This window comes from Dermacentor silvarum, chromosome 5, assembly GCF_013339745.2.
Source record: "Dermacentor silvarum isolate Dsil-2018 chromosome 5, BIME_Dsil_1.4, whole genome shotgun sequence".
NCBI classification, from domain to species: domain Eukaryota; kingdom Metazoa; phylum Arthropoda; class Arachnida; order Ixodida; family Ixodidae; genus Dermacentor; species Dermacentor silvarum.
Window position 1 is genome coordinate 140,926,741 of NC_051158.1, and position 20,257 is coordinate 140,946,997.

Here is a 20,257-nt window from a genome sequence, read left to right on the forward strand (position 1 = left end):
GAGATTAGGGATCATTGAAGAATCGCTCACTTACCTCACACAGCCGGGACCATTGTGTTGGGTTGAAATCAGCGCGGCTGATTCTTTGAAGCCAGACCTTCCTCTGCGCCGCGTCTCGCTTCGCTGATGGAATCCGCAAGATTCGCTTGCCGTCTGTTTCGCGTGTTCTGCGCCCGAATGCCGAGCAACACGACATCGCGAACACTACGTCTTAAAAGCGCAAAAGAGACGCAATGCGTGGTGCCTCCATACACGGCTCGCAATGGTCTGGCACTGCGATGGCGGCGGGAGCAAAAAACAAGCAAGAAAAAAAGCGCGCGAGAGCACGTGACAGCATTTGGCCAATCGGAGGGCCGAGCGCCGAGAGAACGGGCAGGAGAGGAGGAAAGCGGCAATCTTCAAAAGATGTCGCAACTTTTTTTTATTGAGGTGCTTTATAGCGTGGGTGCAATGCCCTTTTTCAGTCCTTTAGAAGCCGGAATTTTCGAATGACAAGTTTCTGACATGTTCGTCAGCGTTATCTTTCGCGCGTTCTGCAGGCGCTAGTTGCACACCCCATGTTATCACTCTTGGCAATCGCCCATCGCGTTTTCAACAGGCGTGAGTATCGAAAGAAGGTATGTGTTGTTGCAGAGCCACAAAAAACGTCACAGGCTTGTCCCTCTAATGGCATCTTCGGCTGGCTGTTTCGGAGCGCTCTAGATTGCTCTCGCAATCGGTTTTGTCTTCGACTGGTAGAAAGAGGTGCGCGCTTTGCGTTCGGCTGGTTTTTTTTCGATTGCTCTCCTCCATCTTCGAGCGCTCTGAGGCGCTCCGCGCCTTGTCGTCGGAGCAGTCGTCGAGATGAGAGCGTTTCCAGCAACGTCATCACAGCACAGCGTCGCCGTTCTTGGCGACGGTCCACCGTAGCCTAGGCAGCCGAGGCCGCAGCATGCTGGCGTCTCAACGAACGGTCGTCCCACCGGCGCATCCGCCGATTTAGGTTTAGATAGGCGAAACATCGGACGTCAGCAGTAGTCACGTGGTTTCGCATTTGCCATTTCCTCCTCCGAGAGCGAGTCACACGTTCGGTTTGCGCGCTTGTCCTCTACCTCTGAGGTCGGGGAATGCCGGATCTGCACGACTCTGCTTCGGGGGATGGATGCGACCAGTCGAAGATACCATAAGATTCATTACACGCCAAACTAACTTTATCACCATGGCCGAGCTGCTAATCGCTAGCTGCGTCACAGCGCGCTGTGTGGCCAGCGTGCCTCAAAAGTACCCCAGAAAGTAACGAAATTAGTCTTCAGTAATGTCTGGCGTCAGAGAAAGCGGCACAAACTTGGTCCTAGCAAGATGCACTAGACTACGCACGACGGCCGAGTTAGTTCTCGCTAACTGCGACACGGCGCCCTGTGCGGCCAGTGTGGCTCAAAAACCGAAATAAGTTACAATAGTCCCATAGGAAGCGTCGGAAACATGTCTCATCACGATTCATTAACTCAAATTAACTGCGCCAGGATGGCCGAGCTGTTTTTCGCTAACTGCGTCTTAAGTCTCGGTCCCGTGCCGTAAACCTAATTGCGTCGTAGACTGCGAAACAAGATTTCTCACCTTGCCGTAGTCCAATAGTGCAGTGGCGTCTTGTCCCAGTGCAGAAGGAACGCAAGAATACGCCAAGAACCTAATAAACCAGGCTACATTAAAAAAAAAAAGAAAAAAAAAAGGAGACAGACGGGTCGCCGAGCGCGAGCGCTCAAACGCGCGCGCGACCGCACTCGCTGGCTTCGGGGGAGTGTCTGGCGGATGACGCATGTATCTGGCGCGTCATTGACCTGAGGCTAGGTAAGGCAAGGAAAATAAGTCTCAAAGCTTAAGTTCATTTATACGCAAAACGTTTCGGTTTTCGCGGCAAAGAATTAAAAAAATAAATCAATGCCGGTTAACTTAAGTTCACTTTCTTTTTTTTTTCAGTGGTCCCGGCAGCTAACGTTCGGTGTCAAAAGTATAGCGTGACGTATGGTGACGTGTTTCCTGTTGCCAATTTTTGCCAAGTGTCCCTTCTTGTTGAATTTCTTTCTATATGGATGACGCAGGTATCTGGCGCGTCATTGACCTGCACAGTAAAATAGTTTACACCCTTGATGGTGGCAACTGCGAATCATAACACCCTTGAAGGGTGTTATGATTCAAGAAACATCCCATCATCATGTTGATTTTCGAAGCATAGGGTAGTTCTAGATGTCACAGCACCCTTACACCCACTATAAGGGTGTACTGACTAAGAAAATTGGACGAGGGTGTAAGGGTGTTTTATTTTATCTTTACTACATTCACAAACATACAGTTTTACGAAGAGAGAGGGCATGCCACAGCACTACAAACCAGTAGCGGATCCAGGAGGGGCACTCGCCTAACCCCAACCGTTCCCCCGAGACATGTTGTGTCTTCAAAGCTGACAAAGACTTGTGCCGAGAGGCCCCCTTCGTTTCAGTGCACGTTTTGACGAGCCCCCCCTTCACCCATTTTAGGAATGTGCTGGTAAAAACCGGTTGCTTAAGCACTACTGTCTATTATGTCATTGTACGCTAGTAAGCTAGGTGGCACACAGTTCTCAAATGCCTTCGTGCACAATTAATTAAACTCCGCGAAATCGAAAATTCGCGTGCACATTGTATTGTATTGTATTGAATTCTTAACCGAAAGAAAAGTATTCAAAACTTTTTCAGCAAGCCACGACTCTTGTGCAGCTTTTGCTTTTGGGACGCCAGGAATCCAGCAAAATGAATAGGCAGGTGACAGCATGCGGCTGCGCGCGCGCGATTGCTCCAAAGCAATGCAGTCGTCTTTCTGTCAAAACACAACACAACAGGGACAAAAGGGCGCGACGAACCATTCAACATATGCGCCAACGTGGACAAAAGATACGCTGAGTCCGGATGACATGACACTACCCGGCATTCTTTCATCGAGGCAACGACCCCAACCATTTCTCCTTCTCTCCCATTTACAAACAAGGTAGATTCGCAGGAAAATTTGAGCTCTCTCACCGACCACAATTCTATGCTCAAATTGCATCTACAGAAAGCGCCGTGCAAAGCGCTCATGGCTTCGCGTCCGTGTCAACTTACAATGCTGGCTGTACAAAAAGCACCTATTACGTTAGTAGTTGTAAGAAAGGAAAGTTCTGCTGGCTTACAAACACCTGAACATCGGCCAGCATGGAGTGCACAAAAAGAAAGGGAGAAGAATCTGAGAAGGTATAGATAACCAGCCTATACAATATGAAATGCGTACAGTATTTACAATACTAACAAGTAGCGCAATTTACTCAAATATTGCCGCTCTCAAGTTGCAGGCAATATAATGCATGCATGGATAGGACATTGAGCCAATCATTGTAGATAGAATGAGATTCCAGAAGTTTGCGGCGACTTTCAGGCCTGTTCTTTGTTCACTGGCCAGTGTCGAGGCATTGTTAAAGTGTGCACGCAATTTCCCGCCTGCCAAGTACGTTCGCGCTGTTGGGCATATGCAGACATGCGCGAGACTCGCCCGTCTATCCTGGCGACAGGCGCGCGTACTGAGTACTGGAAATTATAACTATTATAACTTGCATTTCGTTAAGGTATTTACTATTTTCGTGAGTACACCACTTCAGAAACACGCGCATTGTGAACGTCTTGAAAATGCCAATTAAAGCTTTTTTTTATTTCTCGGTGGATAAAAGAAAACAGACTCGTAAGCAGCTCAGCATCTTATAGAAACAGAAAGGGCACCTCGCCTTACAGATAAACGTCCAAGCAAAAAAAATAAAAATCGCACTCAATTATATTTTATATGTAGTTACATGCAAATTAATAGCCCCCCCCCCTGCCCTGCCATTTAATGTCTTATCAGCTAATGCTTATGCAGTTAAAGTTCCAGTGAAACTGCCTGTAAGCACAGAAAATAGCTTAGAAGTAGCGTAGAATGAATAGCTTAGAAAGGAATATACACACGTAGTGTAAACGAAGATTTGTTTTTATGCTTTCAAAGCGAAACCGAAATCGCAGTAACTATCACCGACAGGTGTCACGGCTATCGCTACTGAGTCTCATGGTGGGCTGCGCGGGGTGCATGTGTGTGTGTTTTCCGTGACGGTCCTGAAGTTGTGAGTAATTAGATTGTTTCTGGCGGCGTTTAGTTGCAGCATCTAGTTGTTTTTGTGTACTTTTGTGGTCATTGACGCAAAGTGAGCGTTCGAACTGAAGACGATGCGAAATGCGTGAGAAAGAAAGGCCGTAGTGGCCTACAACATCGGTGTTTCTTTGTGACCGTGTCTGCTATGCCTACGACGGCCCTGATTCGTGGCAAAGGAGAAAACCGCTTGCAGTTGGCCTGAACAGTGAAGTGCACGTTTTTTTCGGCGGAATCCATCCTCGACATCGTTCTCCACTACGTTGAAGAAATGGCGTGCACTGAGTGCACATCGTGACAGCGCTTCGCCTTCACACCGAGGGACATTCGCAATGCGCATGGACTGCTCATATAAAAGGTATGTACTACGTTCAACGTCGCGTTTTTGTGGTGCGTAATTGAGGTAGTAATTTTCGGATAAGTTCTTTGAAAGACTGCACGAGGTGTTTTGTATGTGAGTGAGTTATGTGTATTTCCGACGGAGCCCACGGGTACTGATGTAAAAAAAAAATTGAAGTGTTCATACAAATTTTAGTGTCCTCAACTAATCTGTGAGAACACATAGAATTGTAGAGCATTAAGTTCTGCTACTCGCCAGTATTCGGCACAGGCAGGTAAATAATTCTTTGGTTTCGCTAGTTGGCTCATTATGCAACTAAATATGGGTGCAGACTTAATATTATACTGGTGTAACACGGCCACTTTCGATTGCGATCGAGCCCGATCTGGATCGAAATTTTCGACCACGATTGGCTCCCTTTCGCAGATTGAGCAAGGAATCGCGACCTGAAATTTGATCCCGATCAAGTGTGCCCTGTGACGCCCGTATTAAATGGCCCTTGCGTATTCGCACTCTTAATTGTTTTTTAGGTCGGAGGTCAGCTGGTAGGTAATGACGCAGCTAGCTTGCAGCGCTTGTGCTTTCATCGCTAGAACTAATACAGAACAAAAGAAACCACCACCATCCCGACTGTGTACTTATCCTTCGTTTTCAGTTCTGCTCGTTCGCTCTAGACGCTGTCGTGCTGTTGCGGATGAACGCGCGATTACCCGATTTGTTAATGAATTTACCTTTATTGTATAAGTACTCAGAGCCTAAGAAACTGTTTGTCTCGTCCTTGAACTCGTTTCTTGGTTTCCCGCAGGTATTCCTATTACTGTTACTATTTATGTTTTCTTTATGACCCACCCTGCCTAAGGCATCGTGTCAGAGGTCGGCAATATTTCTGAAATAAATTTTACCGAACGTGCGATATCTACCGTACGTGTCATGACCTTATTCTTATGTCTTGTGATAAAGCTCATGGTCATTGTAAATATTCTTTGCCTTTATACATTTATATTAATGTGGTAAATGCTTAATTCTATTTGTAGTTTCGAACGGTGCTTTTATTTCGTGGTAAATCTCGGGTGTTTTTAACCGAGAGTTCTTTTCCTAAACCCATGCAGTTACAATAAGCGTGAAGCAATTGCATGTGAACTGACTGTCCTCCTTGGATCTACGCATTGCTGAAAAGACAGTGAAGACATCTGAGCTGACAGGTATACTTTTTTCATCATAATCGGCCTACATTTTGTTTTCCACTGAAGGATGAAGACCTCTCCCAGTGATCTCTAATTACCTGTCTTGCGCTAGCTGATTTCCAAGTGATGCCTGCAAATTTTTTTAATTTCATCACACAGCCTATCTCTGCAGTCCTCAACTACACTTCTGTTCCCTTGGCATCCAATCCGTAATTCAATATGCTCCGGTTATCTGCACTACGCATTACATGGCGTGCTCATCTCCCTTTTATACTCTTAATGTCAAGTTGGATATCAGCTCCTCCGGTCGGCTTTCTAAACCGCGCCTCTGGCTTCCCGTTTCTGTTGCCACCAGGATGGGAGTGGATATGACAAATGGAACTGAATGGAGCTAGGGCACACGAGCAGTGAGATTTCTTATGCTTTACCTTTTGTTGCTGTATGTAATAGCTGAAATTGCACCAACACGTCTTTCTCACCTTGTTATTCTTCCATAGCTGTGACAGCTAAATTTATAGGCTTCAACAAATTATACATGCAGTTTGTCTAAAAAAAAGACTACACTTGCACCTTAAGAGGAAGCTTTAGCTTGCTGTCACCTATTCAAATACATGGGAGAGGAGAAATAGTTTTTCGAGGCAACCAGTGCACAGAAATTGATGGGGTTTGCTGTGTTTAAAAAAAGTTGGAATCTAGTGACTGTTGTGAATTTCTGAGTTAGGTCGTCAATTTTTTAATAAAGATTGGCAAAAATCGCAAATTCTCAGTAAACAGAACTATGAAGTTTACAAATATGTAGCTCAGCAATGAAAAACGATGTCACAGTTCTGCAAATTGCACCTAATAGTACATCTAAAGCAGACAAGCTTGATATATTATACATGACTAAAATAAACCACTAATATGTGAGCAATGTAACAAATCACGTAAGATATAAATTGACATATCAAGCTTATCCGCTTTGGCTGCTGTGACGGATGCAATTTACAGACCTGTGATATCTGTTCATGGCAGAGCTACCGAATTGTGAACTTAGTGCTTCTATTTTTTTTTTCAAACCTACCAGTTTTTGAAAAGGTCATTTAAAACATTCAGGCCCTGAATCGAAATTTCGCTTCCAGCAGTCATAATAATTTAACTTGCTCTTTCAAATGCAAAAAATTTCATTAAAATCGGCCCAGTGCTGATCTCAAAGGCATTTCTGCGTTTTGCATGTATTTTAATAGGTGGCATCTGAGTTGAGCCCGAGCTAAAGCTCTTCTTAAAGATAATGTGTATGATGCTGTGAGTCCTTTGATGAATGTGCCTTGAGAGATGTTGCTGCTGTTCTTAATCTGTGTCTCGGTAAAAGTTATTCGATGGGTCTGACTTTGTATGAGAAAATAAGTTCTGAAGAAACCATAATACCTGACAGGCAGAATTGTTCTGAGGTTGAAAGCCATGTTTTATTTTTTGACATTTTTTTCCAGGCTGTACTAGTTCTGTCAACCAAATGCAATAAATTCAAGATTGGTGCCTTTGCTAACTTTATACAAACCAAATTAGGCATTCGAAGTGTTTCATGAAATAGTTTTGAATGCTTATGATTGATTACATGCTTTGACGCCACCATAAGCTCATAAAATATCTTTGTGCATGCAAAAAGTGCCTGTTGCGCAAGTCGTGTGCTGGCCTGACGTGGTGAACAAACCTGGCTAAAGGTAGAGCACAGCTCTAACTGGTTGTAAGCATGACTCACATAATTGTATTTTCTTGGCAAATAATCCCAGTATATTTTTATGTTTGCCTGCAGGAACACTAATTATCTCAGCTGCTAAAGATGATCGCACATCACTAGACACTGTGAGCAAAAAAAAATCTCTAAGTGTGCAGTACTGTTTTATTGAAGTCATGCAACAGTGTTTTGCACGAGTAGCACCAAACTGGCAGGGACACAAGCTGTTATAAAAAACGACTGATTTCGAGAAAATTGTGTGGTCCTAAATGTCTAGCGAAATGAACTATGCTTCTAAGTTACAAAAGATTTCCAGGACGATCAGGCTAGCTACGCTGGTCGTTGGCTGATGCAATAAGGCTCACTGAAACATCTTTTAAGTTCACAGTGTGTCTCTATAGAATGCCATTACTTTGCTAAACAGCCAGCAGCCTAATCATCACATTTCAGAATGCCATAACAACTCTGAGAAGTGCACTAGCAGTTTTCTGCATTATGCAGACTGGACAAGTTGGCCATTAGAAAATTGCATCTATACATAACTCGAAATGAGATAACCAGGAAGATGAATTGAAAGCACAGGATGGCAAACTTAACTGAGCTTCATTTGGTGCTTTGGTTAAAAAAGCTAAACTTCTGTTAAGCATGATATATTTATTTTGTTCCTGATAAAAGCGCCTAAAAGATAAGATGCTAAACAGCTATTGCTTGTAAGGTCCATAGTGAAAATCTCAGTAATAAAATTACCAGCTGGATTACGTGGTTGCTTAGTGGATATGTCTATAAGATGATGTCAGAAGGTGTAGGCACGGGCTGCTTTTGAGTAGAGATGCTGAATAGTTATGACAAAGGGGTTTTTTACCAGCCACTGTGTTGGTCAGGGATTAAGAACAAAATGCAAGTCAGCCTAATGATGCTTTGCATAAAGAGAACAGAGAAACATACAAAACAAAGTAATGACAACTTGATTTGGGTGAGTTAGTTCATCTTGAGTCTAACTTGAAGCAGCGTGAACAAGACGAGGACAAGAATCGAAAACAAGCACAACAGGATGAGTGCTGTACTGCCAACTGGAAATTTTATTGAAGAAACAACCAGCTCTATAACATGTCAAAAAACACACAAAAAAAGGTTGAAAGGCATGCTTACTGCCTACAAGTACAGGTGCTTATCTAGAAAGTTGATCTTACGTTTTGTTAGACTCAGTAATGCTGCCCTTACACATTTATCTCCTGCTTTGGTGATGCAGTAAGCTTCTGCTATTTCTTTCTTTTTTGCTCTTTGGATGCTTCAGAAACCTAGTCATCAAACAATGGGGTACATGTGCATTTATAGCAATGCGCAGCTAAATGGATACCATACCTGTTTCGACATTGTTTTTATGCTGCCTAGCTCCATCATTAAAACATTGTCCGGTTTGTCCAATGTACACTCGTCCGCATTTTAACGGTATCTTGTTAACGACGTGAGAGGTGCACTTGGTGAATTTTTTATTGTGATCGGGGGTGCATTGCTGGCGTTTCCAATTTTTATAACATCGCATAGCTTCAGTTTGCAGGGAGCAGAAAACACTGGCTTGATTTGGTGCCTGATGGACACTTAAGATTATGGGATAACTTTGGAACATATGGTATTACGTGAAAAGGTCTCTTTTCTTTTTCCTGCATTTCGATTTTATTCCCAAGAGCTTTATTTTTTGCAGGAGTGTTTCACACACCATGTCAAAATATGAGTAGCCAGCTGTTTTAAGGCGTTCTGTCTGCTGTAAGAGGCTATTTTTTTATTCGGTGCTCATAGGACTTGTTGATTGCGGCTTGAATACATGAGATGGATATTCTCCTTTTCACGAGTTTTGAATGGGCACGGTCATAGGGAAGCAAGCCTTTCTTTGACCTGGGTTGATAAATGCAGCAAGCATGTTGATTTGATGCAAATGACATATGAATATCCAAGAACTGAATGCTATATTATTTGGCCTTTTCAAAGGTGAACTGCGAGATAAAAATATATCGCTATATTCATATAGCGATATATATAAAATATATTTATTATCTAGCATTGAGAAACAGATTTGCATCGCTTTAGTTGACTCCCCAGTTACTCACATTTACGGCTATGTGGATGACTACTTGGTTCTTCTAAAGCAGTGACCATACTATTGATTTGACGAAGAAGTGAAAAATATTCTGAGAATCTGTAGTATATACATACGGTGGAGGACTAGAGTTCACCTATGAAAAGGCCGAATAATATAGCATTCAGCTCTTGGATATTCGTATTTAATTTGCATCAAATCAACATGCTTGCTGCACTTATCAACCCAGGCCAAAGAAAGGCTTGCTGTCCTATGAAAGTGCCCATTCAAAAGTCGTGAAAAGGAGAATAGCCCTCATGGCTTCAAGCCACAATGAACAAGTCCTGTGAGCACCGAATGAAAAATAGCCTCTTACAGCAGATAGAACACCTTAAAATGGGCGGCTACCCATATTTCGTCATAAAAGCTGCGTGTGAAACACTCCTGCAAAAAACAAAGCGCTCGGGAATGAAATCGAAATGCAGGAAAAAGAAGAGACCTTTTCATGTAATAGCATATGTTACCAATTTATCCCATAATCTTAAGAAAGTGACCAACAGGCACCAAATCAAGCTAGTGTTTTCCGCTCCCTGCAAACTCCTGAATCTATGCGATGCTATGAAAAATTGGAAACACGAGCAGTGCATCTCTCATGTCGCTTACAAGATACCGTTAAAATGCGGACGAGCGTACGTAGAACAAACCGGGCAATGTTTTAATGATAGAGCTAGGCAGCATAAAAACAATGTAAAAAACAGGAACTGTATTCATTTAGCTGCGCATTGCAATAAATGCACATGTACCTCATTATTCAGTGACACTAGGTTTCCGAAGCATGCAAAGAGCTAAAAAGAAAGAGATTGTAGAAGGTTACATCACCAAAACAGGTGGTAGATGTGTGGGGGCAGCGTCACTCAGTGTAACAAAACTTCAGATAAATTTTCTAGATAAGCACGTCTACTTGTATGCAGTCTGCTTGCCTTTCAACCTTTTTCTTTTCTTTTTTTCGTTTTTTGACATGTTATAGAGCTGGTTGTTCCTTCAATAAAATTTGTAGTTGGCAGTACAACACTCCTCCTGTTGTGTTTGTTTTCAATTCTTGTCCTCGTCTTCGCACTGCTTCAAGTTATGCTCAAAGTAATGCTTTCAACTAACATTTTTGTGTAACATGCTTTTAAAGAAACCATTCTTGATAAGCATTTGCAGAGCAATCACCATGACAATGAAATGATTAAGAGCACATCTGTGAAATGAATTTAAAAACCTAAGATTACTACAACAGAAAGCAACAAAAGCAGCAAGAACCATCTGAGCCCTATCTTTTCATATAGATTGTAGTTTCTAGGCTTGTTTTGGTTAACTTAGTTTCCTATAAAACTGCTTTTCACATACTCTTTTTTGCAGTGGTAGTAAATAAGACTTCCTTTGTTGGAAAAAAGTTGCAATGAGCTGACGTGGCTTCCCATGTAACCTTATTGCACAAGAAAGGACAGATGTATTTGTAAGCGATTGATTGAGCTGAAAACGAGCATGTTTATTTGTGTACATGCTAAATTGTACTTTTGGTTCACATGTCGTAAAGAACAGTACTGTCCAGCGCTATTGCTGTAATATAATCATGTAGCCTGTCTCTCCTATAATCATGATGTGGCATTATTAAATGCTTTATGGTTTCCATATAAGAATTTCTGGGAAGTAAGCACTATCTGTGGATCTGTTCTTTCTATCCTTGTCTTCACGGAAACTTGAAATATTAAAGTGAATCATGCAGAGAAGTCCTACTTGTCATGTCACATGTACTTTTCCTGACATCAAACTGCAACAAATCATTTTGCAGGTAGAAAAGAAGCAGATGGCTCGAGTGATAAATGAAGAAATGGCTTCATCTATGATGGCTCGTCCTTCCACATTGGAATCAAGCTACACAAAGGCATCACTAGCCTCACCTGTGCCCTGAAAAATGGTTTTGGATGCGAGTGTTCTTCAACGAGGGGCATGGCCAGAAGATTCGTCACCACATACAAGGCATAGTTCAAGATTTAAAATTGTACAGGAGGCTAGAATAAATGACCCTCCATGTAGTCAGTGTTTGTGTATTTGTGGTAAATGTGACCATTTCAGGCAAGACACTCGCATGTGATTACGTGTTTTCTCCCAAAGTTGTTACACCCTACATTTGGAAACACATCACCTATAATATGCACACCATACATAACATTTCTGTGTGTTAGCCTGACAGTAGACTTACGAAACATACAATGAAGTACATATGTACCTGCTACAGCACACCATATTTAGCAAGGGCGATTATAATGTTCATAACACCCTTAGACCCACCCGATAGGTGAAGGGGTAATATATTCCTGATCGCACCCTTACACCCCATAGGTCAAAGGGTAATATATTGTTCAAAACACCCTCATGGGATAGGGCGTTATGGCAAATTAGAAGAACCATCATAAGGGTGTAATTACCTATAAAATCCACCTATTTCAAGGGTGCTAGGGGGTTAGTTATAGACACTCAAAAAACCCTTAGGGGTGTAAATTATTTTACAGTGTGTGGCTAGGTAAGGCAAGAAAAATAAGTCGCAAAGCTTAAGTGCATTTATACGAAAAACGTTTTAGTTTTCGCCGCAAAGAATTTAAAAAATAAATCACTGCCTGTTAACTTAATTTCACTTTCTTTTTTTTCGATGCTCGCGGCAGCTAACGTTCGGGGTCATAAGTATAGCGTGATGTACGGTGACGTGTTTCCTGTTGCCAGTTTTTGCCGAGTGTCACCACTTGTTTAATTCTTTCTCTATGGTGACGCCCTGTATCGAGCTGCCGCCGCTAGTAAAGCCGTGTATCCGTGGCTATTCGCTTGGGAGCGCTTGAGTAGCGGCGCGCGAGCGCGCATCTGTCGTATTTCGCGTATTTCGCGGGCTTTAGTTATTTCTTAGAATAAACAACCAGGCAGAATTCAGCACGAAATAAATGCTTGATTCGGAGGTGTTTTGAAGTGCCCATCAACTTTGTAATTTATATGTTTGCGATTCAAGCAAAAATTAAAAAGTTCACTAATAACAGAAATCAAGTGTTGAATACTTCGTGATGCAAAAAATACTGGCCGTAAGTACACACGACTGTCGCTACTATGGAGTCGGTACGACTTCTCTAGCGCTCTTGGTATTTTTTTAAAGCTTGGTCCAAGTTAATGGCGACAGCCTGTGTATATATATATATATATATATATATATATATATATATGTGTGTGTGTGTGTGTGTGTGTGTGTCTGTGTGTGTGTGTGTGTGTGTGCGCGTGTGTGTGTAAGAAAATACACACAACCATCTGCAGTTGGTGATGGTGTGAATCTGTTTCCGTCCGCGGATTACACGTGTGAGACGCACCACAGTGACGTTATTTGGCGTGTACAACAATACCGTCTCCGAATGAAATTACTTCCGCAGCTGCTTACTCACATTCTACGCCACTGCAGTAGGGTTGTGTGTAGTTATGTGTTTTTTACGTCTCACAGGTGGCAGTGCACGAAATTAAATATTTCACCTTTAAACGAGGGGCTCTTGACGTGCGATTGTACGGCACGGCCGTGGCAGCGCGTCCGCGCGCTGCCGAAGCGAGAGGGTTGATCCGTAGCAGACGACGCGTGGCATGCGTCGCCCCTGCATCGTTTCGCGCATGCGCTTGGTTTTCGTCGCTTCCCGTGCATGGCGCTGCGCGGAGCGTGAGTCACGCGCTCGCGTGTTCCCTCTAACAGTGGACCGACCTGTACATGTAGCTGGCTGGGCGCCTCATTTATATAGCGCTGACCAGGCCTGCATGCCAGTGTGTGGCTAAAATAATAGTCAGAAAAAAGGCTGTGGGAAAAATGGTTCTTGTAAGAAACGGCCACTTCGGCCAATAAATTTATACACAGCGCACTGCTTTACATGTTTATGTGCTTGTGCGTCACCACAGCTACACCCAGTTGCTGCACTTGCAAATAGATTAAAATTCACCAGCCTGTATTGCAGCGACCGCTCGAACATGCCCTCAGCAAATTTTAAGGCTTGAACCTTCAAAAGCACCCGTGTCACACTGAAATAATTCATTGCAACCGCGATAACATTATCGATCCTCAGGAGCCAAGACATTAAGCGTCGCATCCAAGGCGAGCACAAGAAAAATAGCCGATTTTGTATCAGGTGGCACAAGATCGGACGGCGAGCATTTCGAGCGGGTTACGGTAGCCCTTATTTGTCACTTACAGACCACTCGAAGACTCTACTCACTTTTTACGCGCTCAGATAATGCACAGAATTGGGTCAATGTTGGATATGAAAAAGAGCGCCTGGCAAAGACGGGAACGACGCGCAGTCAGGTTGGTCATGAAAGCTCTGCTCGATTTATACCCCTGACACACGGGCAAAAGTAAAGTCCTTTGCAGGAAACCCCTTTTGTTACTCCGAAGGACCCTTTGCAGAAAGGAGTTGCGCCGATGACACACGGCAGCGCACAAACTTCTTTAGGTGGTTCCTCAAATGAACGTCGCCAAAAAAAAAGCGCTGCTTGTTAAAGCAGCAAGAGAGAAAACATCTGCAAGAAGATGCGCATGTAGATTACATTCAGTGATTGTACAACCTAAAAACATTTTTCCCCATTTTTGATTGCTTATAATGCGCATATTCAGAATTCAACATAACGGTGCTAGCGACGTGGTGCGAGCGCTTGAGAGCATAGCTACAGTAAATCTTTACTGTTTGACAAATCACATTACCGCGAAAGATTAATACATTTCCCAAGGTAAAAATATACTTACGGGGCACCGACGTTATGTAACACGTTTTCGTCTATTGATGAGTTGTGCACGCTGTATGCGAGAGTACACCTTTCTGCTCGAAAAGTAGGTGCCCGATCTTCTTTCCCGGAAAGGAACTTTGCCGGGAGGGAGATACTCCTTTGTCGTGTGTCACTGCACTTGAACGCCTTTCCGGTAGATGTCCCCTTAGCTAAAGGACTTTAGACTGCCCGTGTGTCAGGGGTGTTATTCGGCTACTGAGCAAAAGACAGCGTTTTACATTTAGGTCTACTCGACGAAACATTGCGTTGTTTGAGCGCGCCATCAACGCGAGTTCCAGCAGCTTCCAATTAACCGCAACGGGGCGGCCATACGGCTTTGTACCACCAAGACAAACGTGTCACCATCCTAAACAGTAAGAGGCAGTACTATCGAGGCCAACCTGAGCGTCTGGCCATCATCATCCAACCGTGCCTTCATTGGTGCTCTACTTCCGCCTATTAAACTCGGAAAAAACGACGGCGCCTACACAACTATGTGCCTCACACAGGAATTAACAACTTCGTGGCCATTACACTAAACAGGCTGAGGACGAGGATAGGAAGTTGTTTTGTAACAGTATGTCACATTTTATAATCCTATAACATTTGGAATTACAAAACGGGTGGCTTGAAATTACTACCGATTCTGCTTGAAATATTAGTTTATTTATCTTTTAACCATTGCTACCGAGGCTGTGTACTTCGGCGCAGAAAAGTGAATGCACTCGCCGGCGAGTGTGCTTTGCAGCCAGTGTCACTATGCGTTTTCATGTGACAGCGTGCGAAGGACACTCGCGGCGAATTCTACTCGCTCAAAGTGCATTTACGTGTTCCCGTGTGACACGGGTATTAGATGTCTCGTGGTGAGGTCTCCGTTTCAATGCCGTTTCAAAACCACGTCGTCGACACGAAATGGTCCTCTTAGGATAAGATGCGATAATGGGCATAATACCGTGATTAAGGGTGGAAGAATGAATAAGCAACTTAGCTGATGTGATAATGGGTAGACAGAGAGGTGAATGACGTGAAGATTGAATTAATTAATGGTAAATTTAAGGGGATTAGTTGGGTGATAGGAGTCAAACGAAAGGTAATGATGAGATAGAGTGAGCTAAGATAATGAAGAGTGAATTAAGTGTTAATGAAGGTGAATGAAGGGATGAAGGGCGAAAGAAGAAATGAAAAAGGGAGTAATAGACCAAAGCAAGTGTGATAGAAGAAAACCCCAGATGAAAAGAGTGAATTAGGTTGAACCAATCAGTGATAGGGAGAATCAATTGTGAATTAAAAGTGAATCAAGGGTGATCGAGTGGAAGAGTGACATGAAAAATAATTTATGTGAGATTCCCTTACAAAAATTTTTGTAGAAAGTCTATATAAAGTGTATAGACATTTGTCTATGAAGTCAACAGACCTTTTGTAGACATTTCTTTAGACTAATCTACAGACAGTCTATGGACTTATGGCCATACAATAATTGTAGACTAGTCTACAAAATGTCTGAGTCTATAGACTGACTATAGACTGTCTATAGATCAATAAAATTTCACTTTTGTAGACAAATGTCTGTAGAATGTCTATAGACAAAAGTCTATAGGCTTATACAGTTCTGCTTTTGTAGAAATAGGTCTATAAAATGTCTATAGACAGATGTCTATAGACTATCTATAGACTATTCTTATAGACCAGTCCATAGACAGTCTATGGACTTATGGCCATACACTTTTTGTAGACTAGTCTACAAAATATCTGAGTCTATAGACGGACTGTAGACGGTCTATAGATCAATGAAAATTCACTTTTGTAGACAAATGTCTGCAGAGTGTCTATAGACAAAACTCTATAGGCTTATATAGTATTACTTTTGTATGAAATGTCTATAGACTATAAACTATTCCTATAGACCAGTCTATAGCCTGTCTATGGACTTATGGCCTTACACTTTTTGTAGATTGTGGTACAGTCGGCCTACAGAGAGTTCCTGTAGATCAATCTATAGCTAATCTATAGGCTTCAGCCTTACAATTTTACAGGGTGTCCCAGCTAACTTAAATATAGTGAAGCTGGTCAATGAAGAATAATATTAAGAAAAGACGGCGCAATAAGATCTGATTTTAAGACCTATGGCGTGTATTCGGCCTTGAATTCAGAGGTCTGACCTGTAGGTCTTTTTATGATCATATATCTTGCACCGTGTTGCTTTTTAACCTTTCATTTTCATTGACCAGCTTGGCTAAAATTACTGGGACACCATATATACTACATAATACACCACATTTTGCCAACTCTCTTTCGGCAGGCAATGTTATTCTATAAACGCTCGCTGCTGGGGTTTGCTAATAAGCAGTTTATTGGAAATGTCTATAAAAATTTATTGTATCCAGTATGCATATGGGAACATACATAGGGAACTGTACATAGAAAAGCATGCATGCAGATGGAAGCAGTCAAAAATCTAAAATGTATGCGGCCGTGAATCATTATGTAAAGCTGCATGACCATTTGTGTAATTGCACATTGAAGAAAGTTTAGTCACATGCAATGCATTCGCTTGAATGAAATCTACTATCTACAAGTTAGTTAAATTTTTTTACATATGGTGGCAACAAAATTTTGAACGTATCTTATGCACGTGCACCTGTTGCTTCCCATCTGCATTTATGCATTCATGTTAATAGATTAATAATGATCCTGAACCATCTGCACTCTCATATGTTGCAGAAACAAATATTTCAAGCAATTCCACTCGTGCAGACTCATGCAGTGCAAAAAAGAAAACAAGTGCACCGATATTGAATTAACTGTTTTTATTGAACGATATCATACATTTATTTATTATAATGCATGTCTTATGCTATCATCCCCCAAAAGAGAATATTTACATATTTACAGCTGCTTCCCCTTGGCAAGCATGGTTGCCAGGCTGGCCTTGACCTTCGTGTCAGCCGTTCTAAAGGTGCTGCAGGTGCATGCTGCAAATATGTAGATACAACAATGTGAGGGAAAAATAACAAATGAGTATTTTTTGTACGTTCATTAAGCAGCTTAATATATATTCGCTCAAACCACTTAAGTCAATCCTTAATACGGTTTGACTATGCCTAATGGCTGCTTGTCAATACGAAACAGTACCATCGCATAATGTTTCACTCTGCCGTATGATGAACTATTAAACTGTTACAATTGCTGCTGGCGCCAGCAACAGTATGTTACATTTTATGACAAGGCCATATGGCACATTAATGTACTTAATTAACCCAAATGATATCTATATTAATTGCTGAAACTAGGCTACCCAGTTGGACTGTTTACATTTTTGGCTGGTAATTAAACATACCCGTGCGGAATGATATGCTTAGAAGAGTGACTGGAGTATTGAACGTGTCATGCCCAAAGACTAACTTATTTTCCTTACTACACATTTAAATGTCTTTCTCGTACTCTTAACTGATACCTCATTGGCCATAACTTCAATAGAAGGCAGATGGATTGATTGTGTTGATATGGTCACTTAGTTTCCTATAGATAATCATATCTTCTGGGCATGCTGACACGGTTGCAAGTTAGGTATACCACATGAGCAGCAGAAATACCCCGTGAGCACTTTCCGTGTTGTGGCACGACACATATGCACCTCCTGGGAAACAAAACTGAAACTGTAACTAGAATGAATGCTATCAAACTAAATAATTGAAGGCGCTCTAAGACATAAGTACTTTTTCTAGAGTTTCGAGGTTCAGGAGACTTAGGTAATGCAAAAAGATTGAGTAAGGAATGCCCCATGTCAGCATGCTTCACTTTCATTTCTTTTTCAGAAAATGGTACCAATTTGTAATCTTTTGGGGGAGGTGAAATGCTTCAAAAAATATGTTTAAGACAGCGATTCTCTGGAAACATTGTATGGAAATAACAAGACAGCATACCTATGTTGACATTTTCAATTTCCCTGATGTTTTTCCAAGCTTTCCCTGGCTGTTTTCATGAAAATTCCTTGGCAGTCTATGACACCCGCAGTTTAGGGGCAATACAATATATTGTGGTTTAATGCTTGCCAAATTACTGTCAGTACATAATTGTAATTATAACGAATAACACGTCAGTCACTTGAAATGCACTATTAGATTCAGCTGAATTGAATCACATGTTTAATAAAGCTGACAAGGGCTTGGCCAACTTTGTAATTCATGGCAACACGAGCATAGCACAGAAAATCTTCAAACTCTCCTCAAACCAATAGCTTCCGTTTCAAACGTGTAAAGGGTGCTTCCCCGAGCCACTAATTTATTGTTCTCCAATTCTTTCGGTTAAGTTGCGAAGCTGCGATTGACAGAGCTTATCGCGAGTTTCGTGCTCTGAAAGCTTTTGCGGTTATATATATTTATACTGGTTGCCAGGAGCCCCATAAATACTCCTACTTTTGACTAACGAAGACGGCAGCACACGCTGCTGATGCATGCTCCGCAAACACGGCCTTTCATCTGAGTACGCTAGCATTTATTCAACTGCCTAAGAAGACTAAGAATTGACAAGAAATTCTTCTTTTGGGATGAATCACTTAACAAACGTGTTAAAGTTGTAAAAAACGGATCATCCACGCCCGTGGAATGTGAGCAAGATAATACATCCGTATTATCTCGTGATTGACACGATGCCCGTGAAGCTCATAAACGTCTCCGAATGTTGAATATAAACGCTCGCAGTGTCAAAAACAAAACCGAGGCCTTAGAGATCTTGCTACTACAGCACGATCCTCATGTAACTGTTTTAACAGAGACCTGGTTGAACGAAGAAATATGCGATAACGACATTTTTCCTCCTTCTTATAAAGTTTATCGTAAGGACCGGCGCACTAGGGGTGGTGGTGTAGCGATTTTAATTAAAGATAGCGTTCAGGCTGTTTTGCTGGACGATATTGTCGACCTCGAATGCCTGCGCGTCAAAATCTCTTACTGGGGTCACAGTTTTACATTATACGCTTTTTATAGACCTCCGGATGCCCCACCAGATATATTAGAGAGACTGAGTATAGAAATGTCCATGCATGAAAGAAACAAAATTGTTCTGCTTGGTGATTTTAACCTACCAGGAGTGGATTGGGAACGCCTTATTGCAAGTAGTCAACATAACAAGCATGTCAACATTATGTTTGAAATTATGTTGCGATTCAACTTGATGCAGGTAGTCCATGAACCAACTCGTGTACAAAATGCATCGAGCTCGGTGTTAGACTTGGTATTCATCAGTCGAGATTTCTCTGATTATAATGTGAAAGTCGAGCAAGGGCTCTCCGATCACCATCTCGTAAGCATATCGCTACCACTAGTACAACTACGTAAGCATAAACCCTCCTCTGCGCTCTACTTTAAAGATTTTTCTAATGCCAATGATGCAAGCGTTGTCGAATACATGCAAACCTGTTTGGGTGATTTCTATAGCACCAATATTCAATTACTTTGGAACAAGTTCAAGGAAATGTGTCATTATTGTCTAGCTAACTTCGTCCCGAACAAACTGAAGAAAGTTAACAAACAAACACCTTGGATGAATCGGAATATCATTCAACTGAAACGCAGAATAAAAAGATTTAAAAAGAAGAATGCGCAGTGCAACAAAATACGAGAGATGCAAGACAACCTCGCACGTGCGGTTCACACCGCGAAAGATTATTATTTCAAGATATCGCTTCCTAACTTCATAAAAAATGATCCTGCTAAGTTCTGGCAGTACATGAAAGAAAAGAAGAAACCAGTTTCGCAAATATCAGTTGACGGGAATGCAGTGACGGATCGGAGTGCCATTTCTCAGCACTTCAACAATTACTTTCAAAGTGTGTTCTCTGGTTCAACGGTGTGCGCATGCGGCGTCACACCGCCCCTTTTAGCAGATGTAAATTTCATATCTTATGCTAGTGTATTTAATATGCTGCTTAACTTGAAAACAAAGAGCTCATGTGGTCCGGACGA

General features: G+C 42.1%; 1 long non-coding RNA gene across 1 annotated transcript; it reads left to right on the forward strand.

Annotated features, from left to right (window-relative positions):
• Positions 1 to 3,922: 3,922 nt before the first annotated feature.
• Positions 3,923 to 11,989, forward strand: LOC125945459 (uncharacterized). The gene is made up of 3 exons (XR_007466904.1): positions 3,923 to 4,519; positions 5,611 to 5,703; positions 11,311 to 11,989. It is a non-coding gene; the product is annotated as an uncharacterized LOC125945459 (long non-coding RNA).
• The last annotated feature ends 8,268 nt before the right edge of the window (positions 11,990 to 20,257 follow it).